Source organism: Euphorbia lathyris, chromosome 3 (assembly GCF_963576675.1).
Source record: "Euphorbia lathyris chromosome 3, ddEupLath1.1, whole genome shotgun sequence".
Classification (NCBI taxonomy): domain Eukaryota; kingdom Viridiplantae; phylum Streptophyta; class Magnoliopsida; order Malpighiales; family Euphorbiaceae; genus Euphorbia; species Euphorbia lathyris.
In genome coordinates, this window is record NC_088912.1 from 109,367,541 (window position 1) to 109,374,796 (window position 7,256).

Sequence of the window (7,256 nt, forward strand, 5' to 3'; positions counted from 1 at the left end):
TCACGTCTTCGTAAAGGCACGTGTGCTCCAAAGTAAACAGAAGACTTTTCCCAATTTACTGACTGGCCCGACAAATCACCATAAAGTTTGAAGACGTTGTCAATTGCTTTCATATTGGCTTTTGTTGCTTTCCCGAACAACAGCATATCATCCGCATATAGTAAGTGGGACGGGAAGTTGATTGAGTTGGAATATGACATGTTAGAGTATAAGCCCTCAGTCTCCATTTTAGCCAGCCATCTGCTAAAGAAATCTTCCGCAATACCAAATAAGATGGGGGATAACGGGTCACCTTGCCTGACACCCCTCGAGCATTTGAAATAACCCTTAGGTTCTCCGTTTATCATTACTGAGATTCTGGAAGAGGAAAGGATGTTAAGAATCCAGTCCCTAAACTGCAGGGAGAAGCCAAAGGCATCAAGTACAGATAGAAGAAAATTCCAATCCATCGTATCAAAGGCTTTCCTGATGTCAATCTTGAGTGCCATGTTTCCCCTGAACCATTTCTTGTTTAGCATATTTACGCCTTCTGAGGCAGCTGCAATACAGTGATGGATGCTGCGTCCTTTGAGGAAGCCGTATTGGTTTGGCGATACAATCTTAGAAGCGACTCCAGCTAGCCTGTCTGCTAAAATCTTAGCAATAATCTTGTAACTGAAGTTACTCATAACAATTGGCCTGAAATTTTCAATTATGTTAGCACCCGGGACCTTTGGAATAAGAGCCATTAAATTAGAGTTCATACCCGGATAAACCATTCCACTACGGAAGAAGTCTACAACCACCTTACAGACATCTGGACCAATGATCTCCCAAAAATTCTGATAGAATAGTCCATTGAAACCATCCGGACCAGGCGCGCTGTCTGCTGATAAACTGAAAACTGCCGCTTTAACCTCTGTGATCGACGGAATACAAGTGAGCATCTGATTATCTTCGGGGCTGACCGTGTGGGGGATAATCGAACTAACCACATTCAGATTCGCTTCCAGGGGGGAGCCCGAGAACAAATCTTGGTAAAAATCAATAATGTGTTGTGAGATGGTGGACGTGTTAGAGGTCAGCGAGCCGTTAACCATCATGAACTGAGTACCAGCACTTGCTTTCTTCACCTTCGCAGTTCTATGGAAGAACGAGGTGTTCCGATCACCAGCACTTAGCCATTTATTGCGGCTTTTCTCCCTGTACATTATTTCTTGCCTTAACAGTTGCAAATCCACACTAGTACAGAAATGGCCTATGGCCACGGTCGTTTATCATCATTAGCCACGGTTGTACGACCGTGACCAAAGGAGACGTGGCAAATGCTTGATATCTTTAGCCACGATTGTTCGACCGTGGCCAAAGAGGCATTAGAGTCAGTTTTTAAGTATAACCGACTCTAATGTCCAATGTTTTAGCCACAGTTGTTGCGAAAAAACCGTGGCTAAAAAGGTCTTTAGCCACGGTCTTTCATAACAACCGACTCTAATACTCTAACCATTAGAGTCGGTTGTAGAAAAACCGTCGCTAATGATAAGAGCATTGAAGTCGGTTGTTGTAACAACCAACTCCAATGCTCTAATCATTAGAGTTGGTTGTTCTGCAACCATGGCTAATGTTGCTCTATTTTTTGTATTACTGTAATTAACGGTAAACAAAATTTGTTATCCTCAATCGTTTACTGTAATCGAAACTGATCCTCATATATTACTGAAATTAAATGCAAAATCAATAAAAATATACACAGATATTATAACAATAAAATCTGACGTAATGCATCAAACTATAAACAACAATATAGAACTTGCAATATAAGACATCAAACTATAAGCAACAAATTGCTAAAGCAGACATTTTGCTAATTAAACAACTTTTTACTTATGAAATAAGAAAAAAGACAGATTCAATGATAAACAAAGTATTATCATGTCAGTAAGAGTACATACTATGTCGAATAACAATTTGGCTCTATCTTTGCAGCTAACTGTAACTATTATCTCTGGCTTTAAACATGGAGAATGATAATCTCCATCTGTAAATTGTTTGCAGAATAATAGCAATAATCATGTATTTCCTTGACTTCCTCTGTAACTTCTTTGCAGTTTGAAGAGCATCTCTACCATTCTGAACATGATCTACTGCATTTGTCACCTGTACTTATCATTTTTAAGAATCATCCATCTGAAATTCAATGTTTCATTTACAACCAGAAAACACACAAACAAACCTGATCGCTTTCAAAATTATCGAAAATCTCTCCTTGGCCTCAACAAGAACAGCCATATCAAGGTATATCTGTTTAAGTATATCACACATCAACACAATTTTTGTTTTCTAATTCATGTTTAATTTTTGCAGGTTAATAGTTCATCTAATGAAGGTCAATGAGCTTCTTCTCTATTTCCTTAAGAGCATCATGCCACTCTTGGATTTCTTCCACAGTATTTAGCACCTGCAACAACCAATGCCTTAATTGAAATATTCGATGTTGAAATGGTATGCATAAGAGATTAGAATTCCATTCATACCTGAACTCTACCCATCTCTTGAATTGCTTGTTGAAATATTTGCTCGCACTTTTCGGTTTCTATCAGGTTGTCAATTGTCAATTGCCTTTTGAACTCCTAAATTAATATTAATGGGAAGGGGACCTTTCTAATTTAATGTATTTACCCTTTCCCTCTTTCATTACAGATTGATGAGGAGTGAACCCCCTACCCCCTATTTACCCTGCTAAATCAATACATGTGGACCTCTCCCCCATTAACTTGCATCCTCCTGTCTCTCGCTCTCCCTATTTTTTAACCCAAAAAAGAACAAAAAGATGAGGACAAAACTAGAGGTTTTTTCCCCTTAACAGTCATATTGTCATACAAAAGAAGAGGGAATAAAAAAAGAAAGCAGCACAAAAAGAGCTAGTTACACTTACAGTTACAGAGTACAGACAGCTTCCTATGATGATTATCAATACCATAATCATAATCATAATAATGGCTATGTGTTAATACAAAACAAACCAGAGCCAAGAATGAATTAATTGAAAAAATTAGAATATGAGAGATTTTTTATGTTACAAATCCTAAATTCAACTATATCTCTTACCTGAACAGTTCATTCTGGGTCTAAATGAAGAGGTAAAATTGAACTTCTTGATATTCGAACCGACTCTCCGCGTATGGTGTGTGATTCAGGGACGAACTAGGCAAAAGTTGGTGGGTCTATAACGACCCGACTCAGAGCGGATGGCACCAAGAATAGAAAACATGAGCAAAGATTGACCCTAAAGGATGGCGAAAAGGGTAAAAATTAACCGAATTCTATGTCGGAAAAGAGAGAGATAGACTAAAACTTATTAATAAGGTACATTTTTAATATATATAAACACATTTAAATTATATTGAATTTAAATCAAAACATATAATATTAGTACAGAATGTTGCAAAATCTCCTTTTGAAGCATTTATATATAAATATAATGTTTTCAATAATTTAATGTATGAAAATATCAAACAAATTTATAATTAAAAGATATAGACAAGAAGGACATTGCATTGGATGCTTTTTGTTCCTATTAATATCAGAAGAATATATAGGCAATCACTTGCTCTAAAATAAAAATATAGTATAATAGAAGATCATATAGTCAATGTTGTGTCAGAGACAACATGGTTGCTTAGAAGGAGTTTTTCTCTAAAATGAAATAGGAAACAAATATTGGAAGCCTAAAGTTACTCTAAGGAAAGAAATTTCAACTTGATCCTCTGTTACTTGTCTGCTGTTCTCTTGAATTGACAAATAATGCTGTTGATCTGCTGATGAATCCATTGAAAGAGACCTTCGTAATTGCTGCAAATTGTTCATCTTTGCCTCTGATATCAATACATTCATTACCCATACTATTCACCTTGTTGAACTTTCTAGATTTCAATATCATCACACATTTTACCATCGCTTAATACTGTCAAATTAATCCATAACTTATTACTGTTTCCTTCAAGAAATTGCAGGAAAACATACTGATTAAGATCGACCCCTCAACTTAACAAGAAATAGATTAAGGAGAATATAAATCTTCTTCTCGAAATTAAGGGGTAATACACAAAGGGAGCTGCGAATATACAAAACAAAATCAAAGCCAATAAGGAATCGGTCTTACCTTATGAACAATAAAACATAACAAACACAGCACAGCAGCCATAGACATCTCAAACCCAATAAACTCAGTAAAACACTCATCTCCATCAAAGAAAACACGGTATGCATCTCAAACCAGGCAACAGAAATTAGAAATCACAAGTATGCATCTCAAACCAGGCAACAGAAATTAGAAATCGCAAATACCCAAACATAAGCCGATGTCGGGAGAAAGAGAGAAGAGTCACAAACCTTAATCACCTATCTTCACCTGTAGGATTCCGGCCAGTTAAACTTCCTCACGAGTTCGGATTCTTCTCCGAAGAGGAGAGGTTAGAAAGCCCAAGGTCGATCGCCATAAGAGAAGAGAGGAGAGGTTAGAAAGCCCTAGAGTTAAGGAACTAAGAATATGTATATAATATTTTAGTTTTATTTTTTTATTTTTATCATTTATAAAGAAAAAAATTAGTATTTGAAATTATTTATTAATTTCATGTTGTTAATTATGAAAAGTATGAAAATATGAATTATTATAAAAGTTATATATAAAAAAATATAAAAAATTTAAATAAAACTATTAAATATAATTTTGAATTATATATATTTAAACTAAAATTTGAAATTTTTGTATGCTATATATAATTTAAGTTATAAAATTCACAAATTATTAAATAAGTTAATTAGATTAAATAAATAAATATTTGATTATATTTAATATTAATTTATTATTGAATTAATATTATTTGTCATGGTTCTGTTAGGAACCGTGGTAAATAATATTATCTGTCACGGTTTCATAACAACCGTGGCAAATAAGGTACTTTTATGCCATGGTTGTATGAAACCGTGGCAAATAGCACCTTATTTACCACGGTCCTTGTAGGAACTGTGGCAAACAAGGTGTTATTTGCCACGGTCCATATATGAACCGTGGCAAATAAGGTGTTATTTGCTACGGTTGTTATGAAACCGTGGTAAATAACATTATTTGTCACGGTTCCTAACAGAACCGTGGCAAATAAGCCGTAGCCGTAGGCCATTTCTGTACTAGTGTCAAATCGCCCTGAGCAATACATTCCCTGTCTTGTAAGCTCTGGGATGCCCCTTGGACTGAGATTTCTTGCTGAATATCTGCTAGCCGTGAACTGGCCTGATTGATGTTGTCCTGGACCTTACCGAAAACTTCAATGTTCCACTTGCGAAGGATTGGGCGTAAGGTGCGGAGTTTGTGACAGAGCATCTGTGCTGGAGGAAGTGAGATCCCAGCCGACGACCAGTGTGCCTTCACCACGTCCCGGAGAGATAGGTGCGTGATCCACATGGTATGAAAGCGGAATCTACTAATTCTCGGGGGACCAACCGCACAAATCAAGAGTAAAGGGTTGTGGTGAGAGCAGTGACGGGGCAAAGCAGAGCAAGCAATAGAAGACCATTGATCAATGAAAGCTTCCGAGACAAGAGCTCGATCTAACCTGCATTCGACGTGTGCATCACCTATGCGACCGTTAGTCCAGGTGAACTTAGGACCCGAGGTTTCCACATCAATGAGATCACACTGATTGATAAAGTGCCTGAACTGAGAGCATGAAACCTGAGAGGGAGCCATACACGATTTCTCATGAGCTCTCGTAACGGCGTTGAAATCGCCCATGACAAGCCAGGCCTTGAGAGGGAGAGAGTTATAAGCTTCCAGAGCATTCCACAATTCTAATCTTCCATTTGCAGAGTTACTGCCATACACGAAGGAGATTCTAGTCTGATTGGGAGGATGGTGTAACTCAATAGTTACATGTTGCTCATGAATATCACACGTTGATAAATCCAGAATTGGCTTAGCAAGGATCCAGATAGACTGGCAAGAACTTGGTCTATTGTTATAAGCAATCAAAACAAAGCCCAGCGAAGACCAGAACCGGGGATGAACAGCATCAAAGTTAATCATAGGTTCAGCAATACAAATAATATCCAATCTGTGAGTCTGACAGAGCATTTTCAGAGCTCTCTGAGTTCTGGGGTTGCTGATCCCCCTGCAATTCCAGAATAATAAGTTCATAAGTACCGTTTGGGCATCCGGCTGAGCCGCTTGGCTCTCACTTCGACTGTCTGCACCTCTTTTACCTTCTGTTTCTTTCTTTTTACTATGGTCCATCCCTTTCCCAGTTCTTTATTTGCGTGATGCTGCGTGGCTGTAGCCTCAGGGCAGTGACTTACATCAGAAATCCGAGCATAGCTTCCCTCCTGCTGTAAATGAACCAGATCAATTATTGATGCAAAGTCCTCCGTAGGTCGGACAATTGTAATAGGCAAACTCCAGTTCTGTTGAGGGGGAGCCGCCGCAGCTGGTTCTCTCAATAACACATTCAGCTGGGGAAAAACAGATTGAGTCTGCTGGGCACTGTGCACATTCTCAGCTGGAGGCCCGGTGTATATCTGTATGGCTGTGCCTGTCGGACACTGTTCAATCTCAATGTCCGATTCGGATTGATTGCTAGAGTCCGAAACATAATCTGCCCAACGCGGTCCTTGGTTCCCAGAAGATTGCTGATCGTTTCCCACATCACGATTAACCTCAACAGCCTCTGTTTTCTTAGTGTGATACTGTTTCACTTGTTGAACCTGTTCACGGTGCTGGCGCGGCTTATATTCTTTATTCTGCCTGTTTGCATCTTCCTTCCTCGGATTACGACGACAATGCGCAGCCGAGTGCCCTATGGTTTTACATATCGAACACCAGGCAGGCAAATTCTCATATTCTAGCTGAACCCATTGCATTCTAGATTTGGTATCAATCCTCAATTTATACTGCAGCTCCTGGGCTAAGTCCACATCCACTAGCACCCTCGCATAGTGACCTAGCTCCCCTTCTATGGTATTCCTGTCAAATCTCAAGGGGATTCCAATCGCCCTTGCAATGCTAGCCATTATCCTCTTGTCCCAGTATTCCCAAGGAAGGTTGTGGATTCTAACCCAAACCTGTGCAGATGTTGGTTTGTGGGAGTCCGGGTTGAAACCAGGAGACCAGGGGATAAAACGCATAATACCTGGCTTCAGCGGGATTGCACCTTTACCCCAGACCTCCTGTAGTGCATCCGCAGACGGCATAAGAATGTGATAAAAGCCACGCCCCAGCGAGATGAGTT

General features: G+C 38.9%; 1 long non-coding RNA gene across 2 annotated transcripts; it reads right to left on the minus strand.

The window, feature by feature from the left end:
* Positions 1-1,848: 1,848 nt before the first annotated feature.
* LOC136224075 (uncharacterized) lies at positions 1,849-4,497 on the minus strand. Of its 2 annotated transcripts, none has more exons than XR_010686270.1 (3): positions 4,369-4,497; positions 2,210-3,851; positions 1,849-2,133 (listed from the first exon to the last, which is right to left on the minus strand). It is a non-coding gene; the product is annotated as an uncharacterized lncRNA (long non-coding RNA). The 2 variants fall into 2 exon arrangements; XR_010686269.1 differs by having other exon boundaries at positions 2,210-2,434; positions 2,511-4,497.
* Between the last annotated feature and the right edge of the window lie 2,759 nt (positions 4,498-7,256).